Raw genomic sequence first — 22,137 nt, forward strand, 5'->3', positions numbered from 1 at the left:
GTGGAAGTTAGGGCTGTGAAAAAGTCTGTCGCGGATGGTGAAATGCTGCGCCTGTCGGCGTAACGCTCGATGTGCCGAAGCGGCCGGAGGATTTGACAAAAAGTCGGATATCATGACGATCCATGAGCTTTTACGTTGCTCTGAGGCAATGTCCAGGATGTCAAGCGGTGAGATATCAGGTCTGTAGGTAGAATTACTGCTGTCGGAAGTTACTGGGAAGCGCGAGAGGGCATCGGCGTCAGAGCGCCTGCGTCCAGAGCCATAGACGACACGCATATCATAGTCCTGAATTCGGAGGGCCCACCGAGCGAGGCGGCCCGACGGGTCTTTGAGGTTAGACAACCAGCAAAGAGCCTGATGATCCGTCACCACGTCAAAGGGTCGACCATAGAGATATGTGCGAAATTTTTGAAGAGCCCATACGATAGCCAGGCACTCTTTTTCTGTTACTGAGTAATTGGCTTCAGTTTTTGTGAGTGTACGACTGGCATAAGCGACCACGTATTCGGCATTAGGGTTCTGACGCTGTGCGAGCACAGCACCAAGGACGACACCACTGGTGTCAGTGTGAAGTTCTGTAGGTGCGCTGGGATCAAAATGGCGCAAGATCGGCGGAGACGTGAGTAGGCGACGAAGAGTCGTAAAGGCATCATTGGAGGCTTCCGACCAAGCAGAAAGTTGTCCTCTTGTAGGAGTTGGTTTAGTGGTGCGATCACAGTAGCGAAATTGCGAACGAAACGTCGAAAATAGGAGCATAGGCCAATGAAGCTGCGTAGTGCTTTTAAGTTAGTAGGCTTCGGGAATTCGGATACGGCGCGAAGTTTAGCAGGATCAGGAAGGATGCCTTCTTTGGAGACAACATGGCCCAATATAGTCAATTTTTGAGCTGCAAATAGGCACTTTTTTAAGTTAAGCTGGAGCCCAGCGTTCCGGAGACAGGTCAAAACTTGATGTAAACGGCGAAGATGGGTCGGAAAATCAGGGGAAATGACTACAACGTTGTCGAGGTAGCAGAAACAAGTGTGCCACTTCAGGCCACGCAGGATGCCGTCCATCATGCGTTCAAAAGTAGCGGGCGCGTTGCACAGACCGAACGGCATTACAGTGAATTCATGCAAGCCGTCTGCAGTTACAAACGCAGTTTTAGAACAGTCAGCGTCAGCCATGGGCACCTGCCAGTAGCCAGAGCGGAGATCTAAGGAGGAAAAAAACTCCGCACCTTGCAAACAGTCAAGGGCGTCGTCGATACGTGGCAAAGGGTATACATCCTTTCGGGTAACCTTGTTAAGCCTTCGATAATCCACTCAAAATCGTATGGTGCCGTCTTTTTTTTTAACTAGGACGACTGGTGATGCCCAGGGACTACTCGAAGGCTGGATGACACCGCGTTTCAGCATATCGTTCACCTGGTCATTGATAACACGTCTTTCGGTCGCCGATACTCGTTAGGGACGCTGCCGAATGGGCGCATGGCTCCCAGTGCCGATGGTGTGTGAGACAGTCGTTGTGCGGCCGAGGGATGTTGCTTGGCAGTCAAAGGAAGAAGAGAAGCCTTCGAGCAAGTGCAGAAGTTCATCGCGCTGCGTCGACGTAAGGTCACTGGCAATAGCTGGCGTAAAAGAACGCGGCAGTGACTGAGGAGGTGATGCCTTGAGAGCGGCAATATAAGTGGAGTCGTCCGTCGTGTCAAATATTGAAGATGAGGCCAGGGGTTCTGCTCTGCCAAGGCTTTCACGGCGGCGTAAAGTAATTGGTTCGGCCGATAGGTTTGACACGCACATCAGAGAGGCGCCAGTTTTGAACTCCAGGATGGCGAACGGCAGTCGTAGTGAACGGCGGCGAACTAAATGTTCAGACGGAGCGAAGAGTGCTGTTCCGTCATCTACAGAGTCACAAGAGATACTGACAAGGGCGGAAGACCAGGCAGGTATAACGGTGTCTTCAGAAACGGTGATTTTGTGACAAGGGTCCCGCTGGTCAGTGATAACATCGCCCGAAAACTGAAACAGCTCGATTTCGGCGCGGGCGCAGTCAATGATCGCATTATGTGTGGAGAGAAAGTCCCAACCTAATATGACGTCGTGTGAAAAAGATGGCAACACGATGAATTTTATGATATAGAGGACCTCCTGAATGACGACACGAGTGGTGCAGGCGGCGGATGGCTCGACGCGCTGCGCGTTTGCAGTCCGAAGGGACAGTCCAGAAAGCGGCGTCGTCACTTTTCCTATCTTGCGGCAAATACGGGCATCTATCGCTGAAAGTGCAGCGCCGGTGTGGACAAGTGCTACCGTCAATGTTCCTTCTATTGCGACTTCAATAACGTTTTTCGGGGAAGTGTGAGGCCTTATACATTTCGCAGACACCGCAGTTCTCGACTCCTGAATTGCGATTTTTAGTTTTCCTGGCGCAGAGGGCTCCGCCGACGGTGCATGGGGGAAAGGAAGCGGCGGCGAGGAGAACGTGAACGGCGACCGGAGAATGCGATCTCGACGGCAGGAGATTCAAAGGTGTCAGAATAGTTGCGGCGTTGTTGGAAACGTGGTGCATATGAACGCACATTGCTGGGGACGCTCGGTGTAAAGGCGACAGTGACGTGCTACGTGTCCAGCACGGCCACAATAAAAACAAATCGGACGATTGTCTTCCGTGCGCCAATGATCTTGTGGTCATGCATACTGCACCAGTGGCCGGACTGGAGCGGATACGGTGGGCGCAAAGGCGGGCGAAGGGGACCGTAGGTCTGTGGTGCAGGCCTCGAAGCGACTTCAGCGTACGTCAGGGGAGCGGCAACCGGAGCCTGCTGGAGAGAAGGGGGAATGTGGTCGGTTACCTGCTCCTTGATGACAGACTGGAGAGCGGGCGCCAACGGAGAATTCGACTAGCCGTGTGTAAGGGGAATCAGAGAAAGCTGACGAGCCACCTCTTCAAGGACGAACTCCTTGATCTGCAGCAGCAGCGACGTGTTATCGGGGGTAACAGGCAAGCTCGACAGTGACGTCGCCTGAGGAGGAGATTGGCGGGTGGCTATGCGTTGTTTGGGGAGTTCATCGAAGCTTTGGCAGAGACTGACGAGTTCCGAGACTGTCGCCGGATTTTTCGCCAACAGCATCTGGAAAGCGTCGTCTTCAATGCCTTTTAAGATATGGCGGATCTTCTCGGCATCAGCCATTGTGACGTCGACGCGGTTGCAGAGGTGGACAACATCTTCTATATAACTAGTAAATGTCTCCCCGCACTGTTGCGCACGACTGCGCCAACGTTGCTCGCCGCGAAGCTTGCGAACGGCGGGGCGCCCGAATACCTCCGTCACGTTAGTTTTGAAGGCTGTCTACGTCGTGAGATCACGTTCATGGTTGCGGTGCCACACGCTGGCGACACCACTCAAATAAAACGATACGTAATTCAGTTTTTTGGTGTCGTCCCAGTGGTTGTGGATGCTCATCCGGTCGTAGTCAGCGAGCCAATCTTCTACGTCATGGTCGTCGGTACCGCTGAAGATGGGCGGGTCGCGTTGACGCAACGGGCCGGGGCAGACCACGGTAGTCACCGGGGCAGTGGGTTGTGGTTGCGGTGGTCCTTCTTCCGGCATAATGAAGACAGGCTGCAGTGTCCGGTTGCGAAGTTCCAGAATTCCTGTTGTACCCAGCACCTCCACCAATTGTAAAGGGTGTTTATTCGGGTCCTAGAGAAGCAGCGACCAACGCGGCAGCAGCAGCTAGGGCGCAGCCAGTATGAACAGGGTATGAGCCACGCGATGGCAACGGGGCTTTTCAGCCTGCCGATCTTCTTCGTCACAATTCCTATAAACCTTCCTGCATCTCAAGGCAAGAGAAACTTATTAATAAATGCTGGCAGTATAAAAACACATGTATTTAAACAGGACATGTTTATTTTCAGCACTTACGTTCTTCCTGATGTAGATATAGTGCTGGCTCCCTCCCTCCTTGCCCGAAACATGTGCGTTCTGTCATCATCCTCATCATCATCAGCCTGGTTACGCCCACTGCAGGGCAAAGGCCTCTCCCATACTTCTCCAACTGCCCCGGTCAAGTACTAATTGTGGCCATGTTGTTCCTGCAAACTTCTTAATCTCACCCGCCTACCTAACTTTCTGCCGCCCTCTGCTACGCTTCCCTTCCCTTGGAATCCATTCCGTAACTCTTAATGACCATCCGTTATCTTCCCTCCTCATTACGTGTCCTGCCCATGCCCATTTCTTTTTCTTGATTTGAACTAAGATGTCATTACACAGTGCTAGATGATGGCTTCCTAGGTCAGAAAGTCAAATTGAAACAAGAGACATTTTCTTTTAGCTCTGGAAAGAAACAGCAGGATTAAGACATTAACATGTAAAAAAATACTTGCCTGAAGAAAAATTATTACACAACCAAATTCACTAAAGCGGTTCACTTTCAAGAGCAAAAGTATGGTTACGATGAAAATTACAAGAAAGCTTCACTGCTCATTGAGCTTTTGGTTCAGTATTTGTTGAGTCACGAGAGTTACCATGCTACATCTTGCATATTATGCCTAGTAGAGCAATATTGCACTTTGAACAATGTAGTACCTATTTAAATGAAATGACAAAGAACGCTGAAACTCCACGATAGTTTGGTCTGCATAAGATATGATACAGACACTGTACTGCATTCATTTAGTGTGTTGTCACTGATCTCATGCACAAAGGCCATTCACCCCTATCCTACATGAAATGTAGTTACTTTTTTAAAGCTTCTAGTCCTTGAATTTGCTGCATGCTTATGTCTAATGGAGTTCGTTTGGTTGCTGTTAATGTGGTATATCTAAGCAACTGCTATCAAATGCTCATAGTGTTCTTTTGCATGTACAAAACATCCTTGGCCCTTTCAATGCACAATAGTCATTACATTTTACACTTGGGACTCGTGCAAGTTGTCATTTAGGATTATATGCCTGTCCACATGTGATAATACCTTCATAGCTGGGTCAGTCCCATGCCAAATGCCTTGCCTGTTACTGTGATCATCTCGCATTTTCCTTTAGAATCTTGTCCACTATTAAGGGAGCCATGCCACGACACAGTGTCATCACCCTAGTGGTGCGCTATGGAGTTAACTCATGCGCTAGTTGTAGCAGATGACGTCAACTGAAGGCCACTGAAGATAAGACTCTCTGCGAGAATTCCTTTTGCACAAGAAATGCGAACAATACAGTATAGTCAAAATGCAGTTGCCTGGCAAGACTGGCTGCATCCATTATCTTTGTTTGGTGCAATTCTGAGGTGACTCCATGTTATGAGAGGCTTGGCGATCATTGTCATGTGACTGTTCAGGACTCTTTAGAGCGCGAGAATTGCCTTCTTCATCCACCTATTAATCAACAGCAAACTTAAATGCGACGCAATGAATAAATGAAGCTATGCCAATAGGTTTTGCTGTGAATATCCCTCCAGGTCGAATTCTCAATACACATAATAATTTGAAACTGAAACCTACGCTTAGCTTCTTTTTTGGTGTGATGTGCACTCCAAGCCTGAACTTAGTGTTTTAACAAACCGCTTATTTGGTCTTGCACTTTAACATCAGGCCTCAACTACCCAATACAATGCTCCAGATTCATTTTGTCCACAAGAAAATGTCGCATGAGAGAAATCAAAGCACTAGTACTAAGGTGATGTTTGTCAAAGCTGTTAACTAAGCTCTAGGCCATGTGACAGCTTCATTAACACTGGATTTGCACTTGTAATGAGCTGAAATTATGCAAATCAGTGATTAAAATATTGTCTGTTTGTTGAAATTTGTCGCAGACTCATTAGCTGCAGTTCTGTTCGATATATTAGACATGGAGGACTTCACAATGATTAAAACGTTCATGCAAGAAAATATGTCTTCTTTAATACAGTCTAAATTTACGTACCAGGGATTACAACCTTTGAAGCCCTTGCATCTCCTAGCTGGGGAGTCGACGCATATCACAAAAGTGGACTACGTACATGGCAGTGCTGCACGCGATACTTAAGCTCTGGTATGGGAGAACGCAGGGAAGGAATTTCGCTTGCGTGGACTAGATGACGCAACTGGAGGGAGTGTCTCTTTTGGCAGTGGCGCTCGTCTCCTGAAACCATGGGCGCGCGGCACTGAAATAATTGTATCTCAGCTATTAATGAACTAATTTGAAAAATTATTGTGGCAGAACACTCCCTAGAGAGCACGTAACAACTTCCAGCGTATAACAAAAATTTGCTATGTGACCTGGTGAGGGGCCCTTTAAAAGGTTCAACTGATTTGCCTGCACCACCGTAAACTAGCGCGAGGTGGTGCGCCAGAGGTTCAGAAATTATCTGAGGTCCACTTGATTTGCCTGCAACACGCTGAACCAGTTCATGGCGGCGCACAAGAGTTCAGAAATTGTTTAGCTTGTTGTCTGCGGCGCAGGCACAATGGAACACTTCATACGAATGCCAGAGTGCAGACGCAGTGCAGGCATTGTGTTTTTGTCCATTTAATGTACACCGTAATTTTCTGAGCTCCTCAACTGTGGGTATAATCAGTTTCTGAGGTGCTAATACACCGCGCACTTACGTAGAAACAGCAGATGCATGAAACATAGTTTCAATGGCACCTGTGTGTTGCACCAATTCGGCACCTACAGTAGACTGGGTAAAGCAAAATTGTTAACCAGCCCAGCACGCATACGTGGAGTATTTTTTTGGGAGGGCTGGGGAGAGCCCGACCAGCTTTCTGAACCGCATATGTATATATATATATATATATATTTAGAACAAGACAACAAGAACAAGCGTTGCGTTCAGGCTTCTTCTTCTCGAGCACCCTCGCTTGTACACACGAGGTCATCATCTTCATCGTCAACGTTGTTGGGCACAGATGGCTTCGCGGCATTTGCCCCCCTCCAGAAGGAGCATCGTCCCGATGCTCGGCGGGTAGAATCCGGTGTCCAGCAAACCAGAGAGTGTCCATGTCATTCAGAAAAATAAGGTTTCATGCGCACCACGTGCACAGTCTCAGGCAGGTCCTGACGGCGCCTCGAGCAGGATGAGCTGTCAGGAACGACTTCATAGTTGACGTCGCTAAGGCGTCGTAGAACCTTGCACGGTCCGAATTATCGGCGCAGAGGTTTCTCCGCGAGGCCTCAACGGCGTACTGGAGCCCAAACCCACACTCTTTGCCCGGGCTGGTAGACGACGCATCGATGGTGTTCATTGTAACGTCGGGCATCACGGTCTTGCTGGCTAGCTATGCGAACGCGCGCGAGTTGTCTTGCTTCTTCAGCGTGCTCTGTAAAATCTGCGGCGTCAGTCTCGGAATCGCTGAAGTCATGAAGAAGCATAGCATCCAGCTTTGTAGTCACTTCTCGACCGTGGAGGAGACTGAATGGCGTCACTCTTGTTGTTTCTTGCCGAGCCGTATTATAAGCAAACGTTACGTAGGGTAATATTTGGTCCCAGTTCTTGTGTTCTAAATCCACATACATGCACAGCATCTCTGCAAGAGTCTTGTTGAGGCGCTCCGTAAGTCCATTGCTTTGCGGGTGATAGGCTGTCGTCCTTCTGTGTGCCGTGCCACTGAGGGTGAGTACAGTTCGCAAAAGTTCAGCCGGGAACGTGGTTCCCCTGTCTGTTACGGTGACCGCTGGAGCACCGTGCCTCAGGACGACGTTTTCGATGAAGAACTGTGCGGCCTCGGCCGCTGTGCTGCTAGGAAGTGCCTTTGTTTCAGCATATCGCGTGAGGTAATCTGTCGCGACTATGATCCACTTATTTCCGGCAGCAGATATTGGGAATCGGCCCAAAAGGTCCATCCCAATCTGTGCAAACGGTGTTTCCGGCACTGGAACAGGATGTAATAGTCCGGCAAGTTTCGTAGGCGGCACTTTTCGTCGCTGACAGTCAAGGCACGTTTGAACGTAGTGCTTCACCTGTGCTGCGAGGTGTGGCCAGTAGTACTTTTCTTTGATCCGTGATAATGTTCTTGTGTAGCCTAAGTGACCTGAGCTACGTAGCTTCATCGTGACAGGCCTGCAAAATTTCATTGCGGAGAGTTTTAGGGACGACTGGTAGATATCTCTTCCCTGTTGAAGAGAAGTTGCTGCTAAAGAGAACACTGTTGCGTAGGTAGAATGACAGGTGCCTTGAGAACGATCTGGGCTTGTTTGTGGTGCGGCCTTCTAAGAGATCAATTAGTGACGCGAGCTCCTGGTCCTCTTGCTGTTGTTGAGAGATGGTGGCCGCATCAACAACTCCTAAAGAGCCTGCGGATTCGCCACCATCTCCGCCTGACGACTCGATCGGCGATCTGGAAAGGCAGTCAGCGCCTGAGTGCTGCCTTCCCGATTTATAGACCACCGTCATGTCGTACTCTTGAAGCCGTAGGCTCCAGCGTGCCAAACTTGCAGATGGATCTTTCATGTTGGTTAACCAGCAGAGAGAATGGTGGTCACTTATAACTTGAAATGGGCGGCAGTATATGTACGGGTAAATAATTAATAAGAACTAGCTAAGAATAAGAATTAATAAGAATGATTAATAAGAACATAGTTGGTAACATACAGGAATTCTATAGCTATAACGAGAGGGTGGCAGGTCTTGTTTTGAAACTTAATAAGAGGTACAAAATGAAGGTTGTGCAGGTCTACGCCCCTACATCCAGTCATGATGACCAGGAAGTCGAAAGCTTCTACGAAGACGCGGAATCGGCGATGGGTAAAGTTAAAACAAAGTACACTATACTGATGGGTGACTTCAATGCCAGGGTAGGCAAGAAGCAGGCTGGAGACAAGTCAGTAGGGGAATATGGCATTGGCTCTAGGAATAGCAGGGGAGAGTTATTAGAAGAGTTTGCAGAACAGAATAATATGCGGATAATGAATACCTTCTTCCGCAACTGCGATAGCCGAAAGCGGACACGGAGGAGCCCGAATGGCAAGACTAGAAGTGAAATAGACCTCATACTCTGCGCTAACCCTGGCATCATACAAGATGTGGACATGCTCGGCAAGGTGCGCTGCAGTGACCATAGGATGGTAAGAACTCGAATTAGCCTAGACTTGAGGAGGGAACGGATGAAACTGGTACAGAAGAAGCCGATCAATGAGTTAGCGGTAAGAGGGAAAAAACAGTAATTCCGGATCAAGCTACAGAACAGGTATTCGGCTTTAACTCAGGAAGAGGACCTTAGTGTTGAAGCAATGAACGACAATCTAGTGGGCATCATTAAGCAGTGTGCAATAGAAGTCGGTGGTAACTCCGTTAGACAGGATACCAGTATGCTATCGCAGGAGACGAAAGATCTGATCAAGAAACGCCAATGTATGAAAGCCTCTAATCCTACAGCTAGAATAGAACTCGCAGAACTTTCGAAGTTAATCAACAAGCGTAAAACAGCTGACATACGGAAGTATAATATAGATAGAATTGAACATGCTCTCAGCAACGCAGGAAGAGTAAAAGCAGTGAAGAAGAAACTAGGAATTGGCAAGAATCAGATGTATGCGTTAAGAGACAAAGCCGGCAATATCATTACTAACATGGATGAGATAGTTCAAGTGGCTGAGGAGTTCTATAGAGATTTATACAGTACCAGTGGCACCCACGAAGATCATGGAAGAGAGAATAGTCTAGAGGAATTCGAAATCCCACAGGTAACACCGGAAGAAGTAAAGGAAGCCTTGGGAGCTATGTAAAGGGGGAAGGCAGCTGGGGAGGATGAGGTAACAGCAGATTTGTTGAAGGATGGTGATAGAAAAATGTGCGGAATATAACCAACCTTTATATATAGCTTTCGTTGATTACGAGAAAGCGTTTGATTCAGTCGAAACCTCAGCAGTCATGGAGGCATTGCGGAATCAGGGTGTAGAAGAGCCGTATGTAAAAATAATGAAAGATATCTATAGCGGCTCCACAGCCACCGTAGTCCTCCGTAAAGAAAGCAACTAAATCCCAATAAAGAAAGGCGTCAGGCAGGGAGATACGAACTCTCCGATACTATTCACAGCGTGCTTACAGGAAGTAATCAGAGACCTGGATTGGGAAGAATTGGGGATAAGAGTTAATGGAGAATTCCTTAGTAACTTGCGATTTGCTGATGATATTGCCTTGCTTAGTAACTCAGGAGACCAACTGCAATGCATGCTCACTGACCTGGAGAGGGAAAGCCGAAGGGTGGGTCTAAAAATTAATCGGCAGAAAACTAAAGTAATGTTTAACAGTCTCGGAAGGGAACAGCAGTTTACAATAGGTAGTGAGGCACTGAAAGTGGTAAGAGAATACATCTACTTAGGACAGGTATTGACTGCGGATCCGGATCATGAGGCTGAAATAATCAGAAGAATAACAACGGGCTGGGGTGCGTTTGGCAGGCATTCTCAGATCATGAACAGCAGGTTGCCGTTATCCCTCTAGAGAAAAGTTTATAACAGCTGTGTCTTACCAGTGCTCACGTACGGGGCAGAAACCTGGAGGCTTACGAAAAGGGTTCTACTTAAATTGAGGACGACGCAACGAGCTATGGAAAGAAAAATGATAGGTGTAACGTTAAGGGATAAGAAAAGAGCAGATTGGGTGAGGGAACAAACGTGAGGTATGGATATCTTAGTTCAAATCAAGAAAAAGAAATGGGCATGGGCAGGACACGTAATGAGGAGGGAAGATAACGGATGGTCATTAAGAGTTACGGAATGGATTCCAAGGGAAGGGAAGCGTAGCAGAGGGCGGCAGAAAGTTAGGTAGGCGGATGAGATTAAGAAGTTTGCAGGAACAACATGGCCACAATTAGTACATGACCGGGGTAGTTGGAGAAGTATGGGAGAGGCCTTTGCCCTGCACTGGGCATAACCAGGCTGATGATGATATGTACGGGCGGAACTTTGTAACTGCCCATACTACAGCCAAGCATTCCTTCTCTGTGGTGAAGTAGTTCGACTCGGCACGTGACAATGTTCTACTCGCGTAAGCGATAACTCTCTCAGCGCCGTCTTGCCGCTGAACAACGGAACAGGCGGAGTTTGTAGACGGTGCTGCAATTCGTTAAATGCCGCCTCCTGCTCCTCGCCCCACAAAAACGTGACATCTTCTCTGGTTAAGCAAGTGAGCGGTGAGGCGATGCGTGCAAAACCCGCAATAAATCGCCGGTAATATGAGCATAGGCCCAGGAGCCGTCTGACTGCCTTTTTGTCTGTAGGCCTTGAAAACTTTGCGACAGCTGCGATTTTCTGAGGGTCAGGTTTGACACCTGTGTGACTTACTACGTGGCCCAAAATCTGTAGTTCTTCATAGCCAAAGTGGCACTTTTCAGGTTTTAAGTTAAGCCCAGCAGACCGTATTGCTTGAAGAACCGACCGTAGCCGTCTGAGATGTTGATCAAATGTGGCAGAATAAATGATGACATCGTCTAGGTAGACTAAGCTAGTCTTCCACTTAAGGTCTGAGAGAACAGTATCCATTAGTCTTTGGAACGAGGCTGGGGCGGAACACAATCCAAAAGGGAGAACTTTGAATTCATAGAGGTCATCAGGTGTTATAAAAGCAGTCTTTTCGCGATCCCGCTGATCGACCTGTATTTGCCAGTATCCACTTTTTAAGTCCATCGATGAGAAGTACCGTGCATGCCGTAACCTGTCGAGGGAATCGTCGAGGCGTGGTAAGGGATACCCATCCTTTTTTATAACCCGATTGAGCTTGCGATAATCGATACAAAATCGCAGGCTACCATCCTTCTTCTTAACGAGTACCACGGGCGATGCCCAAGGGCTTTTTGACGGCTGGATGACACCATTTAGCATTTTCTTGACTTGCTGCTGTATTGCTTCACGCTCTTTCTCAGCCACGCGATACGGATGCTGTCGGATGGGTATTGCTGTTTCCTCCGTAATGATGCGGTGTTTCGTCAGTGGTGTTTGACGCACTCGGGACGTTGTAGAGAAGCAGTCCTTAAAATTGTCAAGCAGTTCCCTCTGTTGCGGCGCTAAGCCTGGGTCAACGTCGACGACGGGTGCACGCGGCGGCATCGTATCGGTGGTCAATTGCTCTTTTACAGCAAAACAGTGTTGAACGTGGTCAATATCATCAAAGTATGCCACAGCGGTGCCTTTACTGATCTGCCGGCGCTCATTGGTGAAATTTGTCAGAAGTACCTCTGTGCGACCACTGATTAGGCTGACGATACTGCGAGCGATGGCAACACGTTGATGGAACAGAAGTGCAGCTGGGTTCTGCTACACCGTCCTTGCTCAACTGTTCTCCGCAACTGACGGAGACAAGACTGCATGATAAGGGTGGTATGCAGGGGTCGTCGTCGGCGACACGTAAGGATGTACGTTGGCGCTCTTCATCGTGGCTCGTCTCTATACTAGTTGACAAGGTTATCTCGCCGTCCCGTATGTTAACCATGGCACCGTACTCCCGCAGGAAGTCCATTCCAAGGATGAGTGATCTGCAGCAGTCCTTTAAAATAATAAAACTGGCGACAAAAGCTGTATTTTCTATCTGGAGTCGTGCAGTACATTTTCCTGTAGGTGTCATATCTGGCCCCCGGAATTTCGAATATAAGGGCCCATCCATTGCATTTTGACTTTGTTAAGTCGGTCTGCAAACTGCTCACTCATTATCGAAAAGTCTGCGCCAGTATCAACTAAAGCTGTCACGTCGTGCCCATCAATCGTTAAGAGTAGGTCGGCACTCACAAAATGCGTCGGCGTTCCGTTTCTCCGGGTTGCTCTGCTCGTTTCTCTGTAATGTTGGGGACTTTAGGCGGTTCGAGGACTTGCAACCTTCCCCCCGGAGGTCGCCGATTTCAGTTTCCCCACCGTGGGCTTGGAGAGCGGCCCCTCACCACGTCGGCAAAACTGCGATGGTTCGGCGAAGAATAACGCAACGGAGACGGCGAGCGCGACCGGAGGTTAGCTGGGCTGCCTTGTTCCCGACACTGTCGTCGAAGCGTCGATGACTCTCTGGAAACTGTCGCGCAGTGGCAGGTGACATTTCTTGGATGCCACCCTGGCGATGAGGGCAAACACGATAAATGTGCCCTGGTTGGCCACATTGAAAACAGAACGGTCGGCGATCAGCAGTGCGCCATACGTTGGTCCTGCGAAGCTGGGGTCGCCTGAAATGCTCCCACTGTATCCAGGCAGCAATAGGTGGCCGCTGGTGGTACTGCTGTACCAGCACGGTAGAAAGCAGGCGACGGACAGCGTCTGCGTAGCTATATGCGCGTGGCTCGAAGCGTGGCTCGGGACACGGTTCAGGGAGTGGCTCAGGAGATGCTAATGATTGCCGAATTTGTTCGCGAACAACTTCAATGACCGAAGCAACAGTAATCTCCTTCGGTGTCACAGTTTGCTTCGCAATCTCCTCGCGCAAAATGTCTCTTATCAGTTGACGCAGCGAGGTCTCGTCTGTCACTGTGACTAGTGCGGCTCCTGCAGGCGCATCGTTAGTCAGGCGTTCGTATTGCCGACATCGCTGCTGGAGCGCCCGCTCGATTGCTGTGGCTTCCTTAATGAACTCTTCCACTGTTGTAGGCGGCTTACGCACGAGACCAGCGAATAGCTGTTCTTTGACGCCGCGCATGAGATGGCTCAGCTTCTTCGAATCCGACATGATGGGATCCGCGCGGCGAAACAAACGAGACATGTCCTCGGCAAACATGGAGACACTTTCGTAGGGCTTCTGAATGCGCAACTCAAGAAGGCGCTGTGCATTATCTCGGCGATCAGTGCTTCCGAATGTGTCAAGCAGCCGACGGCAAAATTCGTCCCACGTTGTCAAATGTGGCTCGCGGTTTTGGAACCACGTCCTTGCGCTGCCTTCAAGAGCGAAGTGCACATTGGAAAGCTTCTGGTCCGGACGCCACTGATTGACCTTAGCTACGCGTTCGTACTGGTCCAGCCAGTCTTCGGCGTCTTCGTACGCGTCTCCGTGGAAGCTTGTGGGGACTAGACTGTTTTGGTCAGTTTTGGTCACCTGTGTTGGACTTGCAAGCGCCATTTCCTGAGTCGGTGAAGTCGCTGACGAAGTTCGTTGCAAGAGACCGAATTCCGGGCACAGACCTTGCCAGCGGCGGCTTGCGCGGTGCACAGGTGTCTCGACGCGTGGATGATGTCTTGAAGGGCTGGATGCACGGCTACTCGCAGGAGTCGTCCCTATCATTAGGCGATGGTGCGATACCCAGAACCTCCACCAGTGTCACAGCTCACTTGAGACAAAGGCGGAGGGCAGTATTTAATCTAGAAAATTAGAACAAGCGTTGCGTTCAGGCTTCTTCTCTAGCACCCTCGCTTGCACACACGAGGTCGTCGTCTTCATCGTCAACGTTGTTGGGCACAGATGGCGTCGCGGCAATATATATACCGCATGGGACACACGAATACCCAAGAAAGTGGATAGGAAAACGCCGCCGCGGTAGCTCAATTGGCAGAGCATCGCACGCGAAATGCGAAGGTTGTGGGCACGGTTCCCACCTGCGGCAAGTTGTTTTTTCGTCCACTTTAATTTCCATTAATTTATCGCTTCTTTATTTCATTTATTAAGCTTAAGTAATTTCCCCTATATTTTCCTTGGTGTCAGTGTTTGTTGGCTTCTTCTGATATGATTAATAAAGGTCGAGCCCCTCGGTTAACCCTCTTTCTTCTCGTTTATATATATATATATATATATATATATATATTGTGGGCGCAACACGTGCCTGACTTTCAACTTCATCAACTGCAGATATCAGCATCCATTGTACATCTTCTTCATCACCAGCAGTACAGTTTGATCCTCGTGGTAGTAGCCAGAGCTCGGCTGGAATAAATTGGTTCCCTTGGTGGACGGTTCTTTTCATTCCCCAAGGCCTCTCGCGCGTTCTCACTGGAGCTTCACTCGGGTCACCACATAACACGCCCCGTCATGCTCACTTCAGCGAATAGAGGCACGTCCGAGGCCGCTGCTCCACTGCAACCTTCGCCTTCCGTCGTGACCATCAAAACAGCTGCCAACGCGAGCCCCAAGTCTTCGGTGGTCTACGCGGAGTTGACGTAGATGACCGGCTCTAAAACTACGACCTCGTAAGCAACTTCAATAAGTGGGGCAGTTCGCAGAAATTACGGAACGTCCCGCTCTACATGTATGCTGTCGCGAAAACCTGGTTTTGGAACCAAGAGCCAGATCTTCTCGACTGGGCGACGTTCACGCAACAGCTTCGGCAGATATTTGGTGCCCCAGCTGTTTGCATTGAGGCCGCAAAAAAGCTCAGTGAGCGCATCCAATTCGCTGGGGAACCGTACACCTCGTACACTGAGTATGTGCTTGCATTGTACAAGCGTGTGAACGCCACCATGTCCCAGAGTGACCAAATATGCCACATTATTAAAGGCATAAACACCGTTGCCTTCAGCGCCCTTGCTACGCAAAATCCTGCTACCATCTAGGATGTGATAACTACTGGCCAGCGACATGAGGAGCTCCAGTCTTCAGCTATGCTGAGACACCTCCGACATTCGTGCCCGTTCGAACATGGACATGCGCACGCTTATCCTCGACGTCGTCCGTGAAGAGCTTCACGGGCGGTGCTCTTCCTGCCCTCCACAAAGTACCATCCCTTCTCCACCGACTGGCTTGCGCGACATCATTCGGCAAGAGATCACGTTCGCACCGCGTCTACCGTGCTCCGACAGCCCCTGCACTGATCAGGTACCCACGTATGCCGACATTGCGGTGCTCTCTCCTGCCATTACCGCCCCTCTGCCTACACCGGGGGACCACCCTCCAGTGCCTTCGTTGTCGCCACAAGTGCGTGTACAGCGTCACTACGCTCTGCTTCCTGCCAGGTTCGTTTGCTACTACTGTGGCTATTGAAGGCACATCTGCCGATTTTGTCGACGGCGTCAAGAGGATGAGCAAAGGGGCTACGCTGCCGAGGAGCGCACAAGTGTCCATTCAGCATTGGGATATCAGCGCACGTCTTACTACTCTTATTGCCGGTCACCTTCTGCTTCCTAGCCTGCTGATATGCCTGTGAATTCTCGTGAATCACGCCGCAGGTCGCCGTCTCCATGTCATCGTTCGGTGTCGCTTCTCCGACCCGCTTCTCATGTCACGAACGCCCCCTTGGAAAACCTCCCAACGTAGTTTTAGGAGGGGAAACTGCATCGACTGGACAGCCTACAATTCTTCCGGAGCGACCGTCCAACTTGCTGTCAGTGTTTGGAGAAGGTGTATACGTCGAAGCTCTCGTTGATACAGGCGCTGCCATTTTGATAATTTGCGCTGACTTTTGTTCCCGCCTCCGAAAAGCGACCGCGCCTTACTTCTGCCTTTCTTTTCTTGCGGCGACCAACGTTATTATTCGTCCAATCGCACAGTGTCCATAGACCGGATTCGTCACCACATTGTTTTTGCGGTATTTCATGAGTAACCCATGAACTCATCTTGGGGTGGGACTTCTTTCCTTTGGCGTCCACTTCTATTTCTTGTCCTCAGCGCCTCATAGAACCGGATGCCACCGGCAATTCTTTTCCTAACCACGAAGAACGCATTCGTCTCATCACCTCTTCAGATTACGTTTTTTGGCCACCTAGAGAAGAGATTATAAGTGTCAACTCCTGTAACATTGTGGATGGCGACGTACTCATTCTAGCTTATGACCATACCCTATCTCGAGCGATTCTGATTACCCCTGGCCTTATTCGCTTCTCTGAGGGGTCTGCATTGCTTAACGCATTAAACCAATCTCTCGAACCTCAACTGCTGCCTCGTGGATCAACTGTCACTTGAGATGTTGACACTCATCCCGTTGCAATTGTCACGAAGACAGCTCAGTGTGTTCTTGCGTCTATTACCGTGCGCTGAACAAAATCGTGCGAAAAGATGTTTACCCCGTGCCACGGATGGATGATGCACTAGATTCACTCCACGGTGCTGAATAATTTTCTAGCCTTGACTTTAGACCAGGCTACTGGCAAATACCGATGTCCAAATCCGACAAAGAAAAAACGACATTTGCTACCCCTGATGGGCTCTACGAGTTCAGTGCGATGCCTTTTGGACTCTGCAATGTGCCTGCCACATTCGAACGCATGATCGATAAGTCTTGTGTGGCTTGAAATGGAAAACCTGCCTGTGCTATCTCGACGACATTGTGTTTTCAACCATGTTCTCACAACATTTGCAACGTCTTGATGAAGTCCTTGCCTCTCTTGCAAATGCTGGTTTGCAGCTGAACACACACACACAGAAATGCAGTTTCGCCAGCAAGGCCATCAAAGTTCTGGGGCACATAGTCAACAAAGAAGGTATTCGACCGGACCCCGAGAAGCTTACTGCCATCCTCGAATTTTGTGTCCACTGCGTCAAAAAGACGTGCACAGTTTTCTTGGACTTGCTTCTTCCGGCACTTCATATGCAACTTCGCTACGCTTACGTCCCCGCTCCATCAACTCCTCGCCAGTAATGCGCCCTTCGTTTGGTCCGACGAATGTGAACATGTTTTTCTGGTTTTGAAACATGCCATGACATCAGACTCAGCACTGTGCCACTTTGATCCGACCATGTCCACCATCTTTCACACCAACGCTAGCAGTCAGTCTCGGTGCCGTTCTACTGAAACCTGACAACACGTTCCGCGAACGAGCAGTTGCTTATGCTAGTCGTGCACTAACCACTGCAGAGAAGAATTACTACACCATAACCAAGCAGAACTGCCTTGCAGTTGGGCAGTGCAAAAATTTCGCCCATACCTTCATTGCCGCCATTTCACAGTCGTTACCAACCATAACACACTGCGCTGGCTTTCATCGCTAAAGAATTTATCAGGTCACCTGGGCCGCTGGGTGCTTCGCCTACAGGAGTACGATTTCAATGCCACCTACGGGGCTGCAAAGAAGCGTCAAGACGCCGATGCTCTCTCTCGCTACCCTCTGCCGAATCATGACGATTCACCATCACCTCTCCATAATAGTGTACGTCCCGAGTCCTCTTCATCTGCTTTACCCATTGTAATCCTCGATTGACTAAGACCCGACAGCCCATCTGTCCGTGTGCACCACCATCACATCGACCCATACTGCCGAACTATTTTCCAACGCATGGAAGATTCTTCGTCACTTCCGAATGCCCGACTTCGTCGACAACGTAATGAATTCGTGCTGCACAATGGGGCTTTACATCGCTACATTGATAACATCGATGGCAACAAATGGGTCCCGGTCATACCACGTTCTCTGCAACGTAAGGTGCTCGAAGCCTTTCACGATCATGCGACGGCCGGTCATCGAGGCTTCCACAAGACTTACAACAGAATATGGAAGTCGCTGCTCCTGGCCTTGCCCGTCTTCAGCCGTTGCGAAGTATGTTGTATCCTGCGTTCAATGTCAAAGCCGCAAATGGCCAACAACAGCTCCTTCTGGCTCTTTACAACCTCTGCCTTGCCCCGCTTCACCTTTCGAAGTAGTTGGAATAGACTTGTACGGTCTTCTTTCCACGACCTTACATGGTAACCATTGGATTGTAACGGCCGTAGACCATCTAACACGCTATGCGGAGACAGCATCTATATCATCCGGGACTGCTGCTGAAGTCGCCGATTTCTTTCTACACAACATTATCTTACGCCAGAGGGCTCTGCGCTTTCTCCTCAGTGACCGCGGCAGTCTTCCTCTCTTCTGTCCTTACCGAAGTTCTGCGGGCCTCTAACACAATTGGCAAGACGATTCCCAGTTACCATCCGCAGACCAACAGCTTGACGGAGCGTTTTCATCATACCCTCTCCGACATGATTGCGATGTACATCCGCCCCGACCATACGAACTGGAATGCAATCCTGCCGTTCGTGACATTCGCCTATAACATGGCTGCGCAACGTACTACCGGCTTTTCACCTTTTTTCTTAATCTATGGCTGTTCACCAAGTTTCGTTCTTGATGTATCGTTCCTTCCGACTCCTGTACCCCCATGATCTCCTTTCTCGGAACAGTTTGCGTCGCCTCGCGGACTGCCGTCACCTCGCCCCGCTTAACACCGGCATCTCCCAGGACGCTTGCAAGTTTCGTTACGACTCGACCCACCGTGCTGTGAGTTTTTCTCCTGGTGACGAAGTTCTTCTTTGGACTCCTGTCCGCGTTCCTGGCTCATGCAAAAAAGTTCTCACGTGTTTTGTTTTACCATACACGGTCATTGAGCAGAGACCACCTGTCAATCACCATGTCTCGCTCGTCAGAACGTCATCTGATTCCCGTTGCCGTGGGACAGAGATAGTGCATGTCTGCCACTTCAAACCAAACACCTGACGCCTTTCATAATACTTCCGCGCAGTCAGGCGGCTGCTTCCACAGCGAGAGAGAATTAGTGTGGGTGAAACACATGCCGGACTTTGAACTTCATCATGTGCACATCTTTTTCATCTGTGTATATCATCACCAGCAGCACAGCTTAGTCCTTGTGGTAGTAGTCCGAGCTTGGCTGGAATAAAGCGGTTGCTTACAATATATATATATATCTTGCACTAGAAGAAACTTCGTGTGACCTCGAAGAATGGCGCACTGAAGTGACGGTGCTATGAGTATATACAAGACCTCATAGTAGGAGATAGTTCCATTGCACAGCCTGAGTCCTCTTGGTGGTGTAATCTTCCTTCGTGTAATTGTCGCATACTTGGCTATCACTAACACTGCTTCGCCTTTCTGGCAACACTGCAGCCTCTCTGTTTTTTTTCTGCGAGTCTGAGCATAAGCGCTGCCGCACATGACTGCTGTTGATTCTGATTTCGAGTGAATCCGGCTTGGCCTCATTTCGGTTCCTGAGTGAATTATACAGAGAGGGAGAAATAGAAGAGAGGAAATGCAGAGAGGTTAACCAGACGCATGTCCGGTTTGCTACCCTGCACTGAGGAAAGGGGTATCGGGACGAAGAGCGAGAGTGTTCTCCAGCTATCATGTACCAAGACTTAAAAAAGAACAGTTGCGTTACTCGAAGAAAACCTAGTGCATATTGTTTCCAGTAGAATGGAGTAGCCGCCACTAATTTTTCGTTACTGAGATTTTATTTTTATTTGTTTATTTCCAATACTGTGAGCCCTGCCGGGCTGTTACAGGGTGGGAATACAGAGCACAAAGTTCACGCTAAGAACGCAGTAAAGTTTTCTTCAAAAAAGTCAGCCATGTTATTGCTCGGAAACACACAAGAATTCAAATTATTCCACTCAACAATTGTCTTGACAATGAAAGAGTGCTTAAGGACATCAACTCTTGGCACATAAGGCATTATAGCGTAATTGTGGTTATTTCGTGGTGAAACCCTTCCAGGAGGCTTCAAATACAAGCTGGAATTCAGGTTCAGCTTATTGTGATAGAGTTGATGTAAAAACTTAAGGCGTGCGATTTTCTTGTGCACAGCCAACGTAGTGAGACCAGCCCTGGTGAGCATGTTAGTTACCGAGGGCGTTTTGTCGTAATCAGAAAAAATAAACCTAACCGCCATTCGCTGAATGCGCTCTAATTTATCTGTTATGTATTGTTGATGAGGGTCCAAATTATACAAGCATGCTCTAAATTTGGTCTAACAATGGTGGTGTATGCCTTAAGTTTAATATCTCGTGCAGCATCTCTCAATTTACGCCGTAACAAACCAAGCTTGCGCTAGGCTGATCCACATATGTTTTCGACGTGTTCATTCCAGTTGAGGCTACTAGTGATTGTTACGCCAAGATAGTTCAGCTTTGTGGAACGCTTAATTACATTATTATTTACAGCGTACGAAAACATCAATGGAGTTTTCTTATTCGTAACTGTCATGCAAACAGATTTATCAAAATTGATTTGCATGTGCCATTTTTCACACCAGTTATAAATTTGACATAAAGCATCATTTAGTCCTTGATTAGAAACACTCTTAACGCGGCAGAACAAGAGGCAGTCATCAGCAAACAACCGCACTTAAATCATAGGATGTACATCAGTTGCGATATCATTAATATACAGTAGGAACAAAATTGGACCCAAAACCGAGCCCTGAGGTACACCTGATGATACAGGAAGGAAAGAGGAGCACTCGCCATCCATTTCAACAAACTGTTGTCTGTTGTGTAAGTAAGCCTGAATCCACTTAATAATTTTTGAATTTACGTTATACCCATAAAGCTTTTCAATTACCTTGCTATGGCTAACCCTATCAAATGCCTTTGATAAATCCAGAGCGATGACATCAGCTTGTTCGAGACAATTAAGGGCTTCTGCAAAACTGTGTATTGTTTCAAATAATTGCGAGACAGTTGACATACGCCTTCGAAAACCACGTTGTTTGTTGTAAAAAAATGTCATTGTTTTCAATATATTCTACTAACTGTTTACTTATTATATGCTCTAAGATTTTGCAAGCCGTACAAGTTATGCAAATCGGACGGTAGTTCCTAATGTTTAGCCTGTCTCCAGCCTTACAAACAGGCACAATCCTCGCTAATAACCATTGACTTGGTAATGCACCATTTATTAATGACACAGAAAATATTTTAACCAAAAAGCTTGCAATGCATTCACAGTATTGCTTTAAATACTCATTCGGTATTTTGTCAGGACCAGGAGACTTTTTGACGTCCAATTTTAGCAACATGTCGACTATACCTTCTTTAGAGATAAAAATGCTGTCATTAGTAAGGTCCTCGCATTCTAAATCTATTGCAGCACTCTCATCTCTTCGGCTGAATACAGAACCGAAAAAAAGTGTTGAATTCTTGGGCAATCAGTTGGGGATTGTTGCACACGGTATCATTTACAACTATTCCATTGATTGAAGGCTTTGATCGGGCAACGTATCGCCAAAATTTTTGAGGTGATGTTTTAAGGTAATTAGTGTTGTACCGAAAAAACACGTTTTAGACGCTCTTAATTTCCTGCGAATTTGAGTGCTAAGGGCCGATATTCTCTCGGGATTTTTTGCTTTTCGTCGCCGCGCACGACGTAGCTGACGTTTTAAATGTATTAACTCACGAGAAACCCATGGATTGCTTTTGTGTAAACGCTTAGCTCTTTTTGGGACAAACAGACATAATGAACTGGTCACCACCTCTGTAAAATATCTCCACAATTCATCTACATCATTTTCTTCCGACATATGGTCTAAAGCCAATTCTAAATAATCCAAGATGGCCGTATCATCGGCTCGGTTAA

Source organism: Dermacentor andersoni, chromosome 6, assembly GCF_023375885.2.
Source record: "Dermacentor andersoni chromosome 6, qqDerAnde1_hic_scaffold, whole genome shotgun sequence".
NCBI lineage: Eukaryota > Metazoa > Arthropoda > Arachnida > Ixodida > Ixodidae > Dermacentor > Dermacentor andersoni.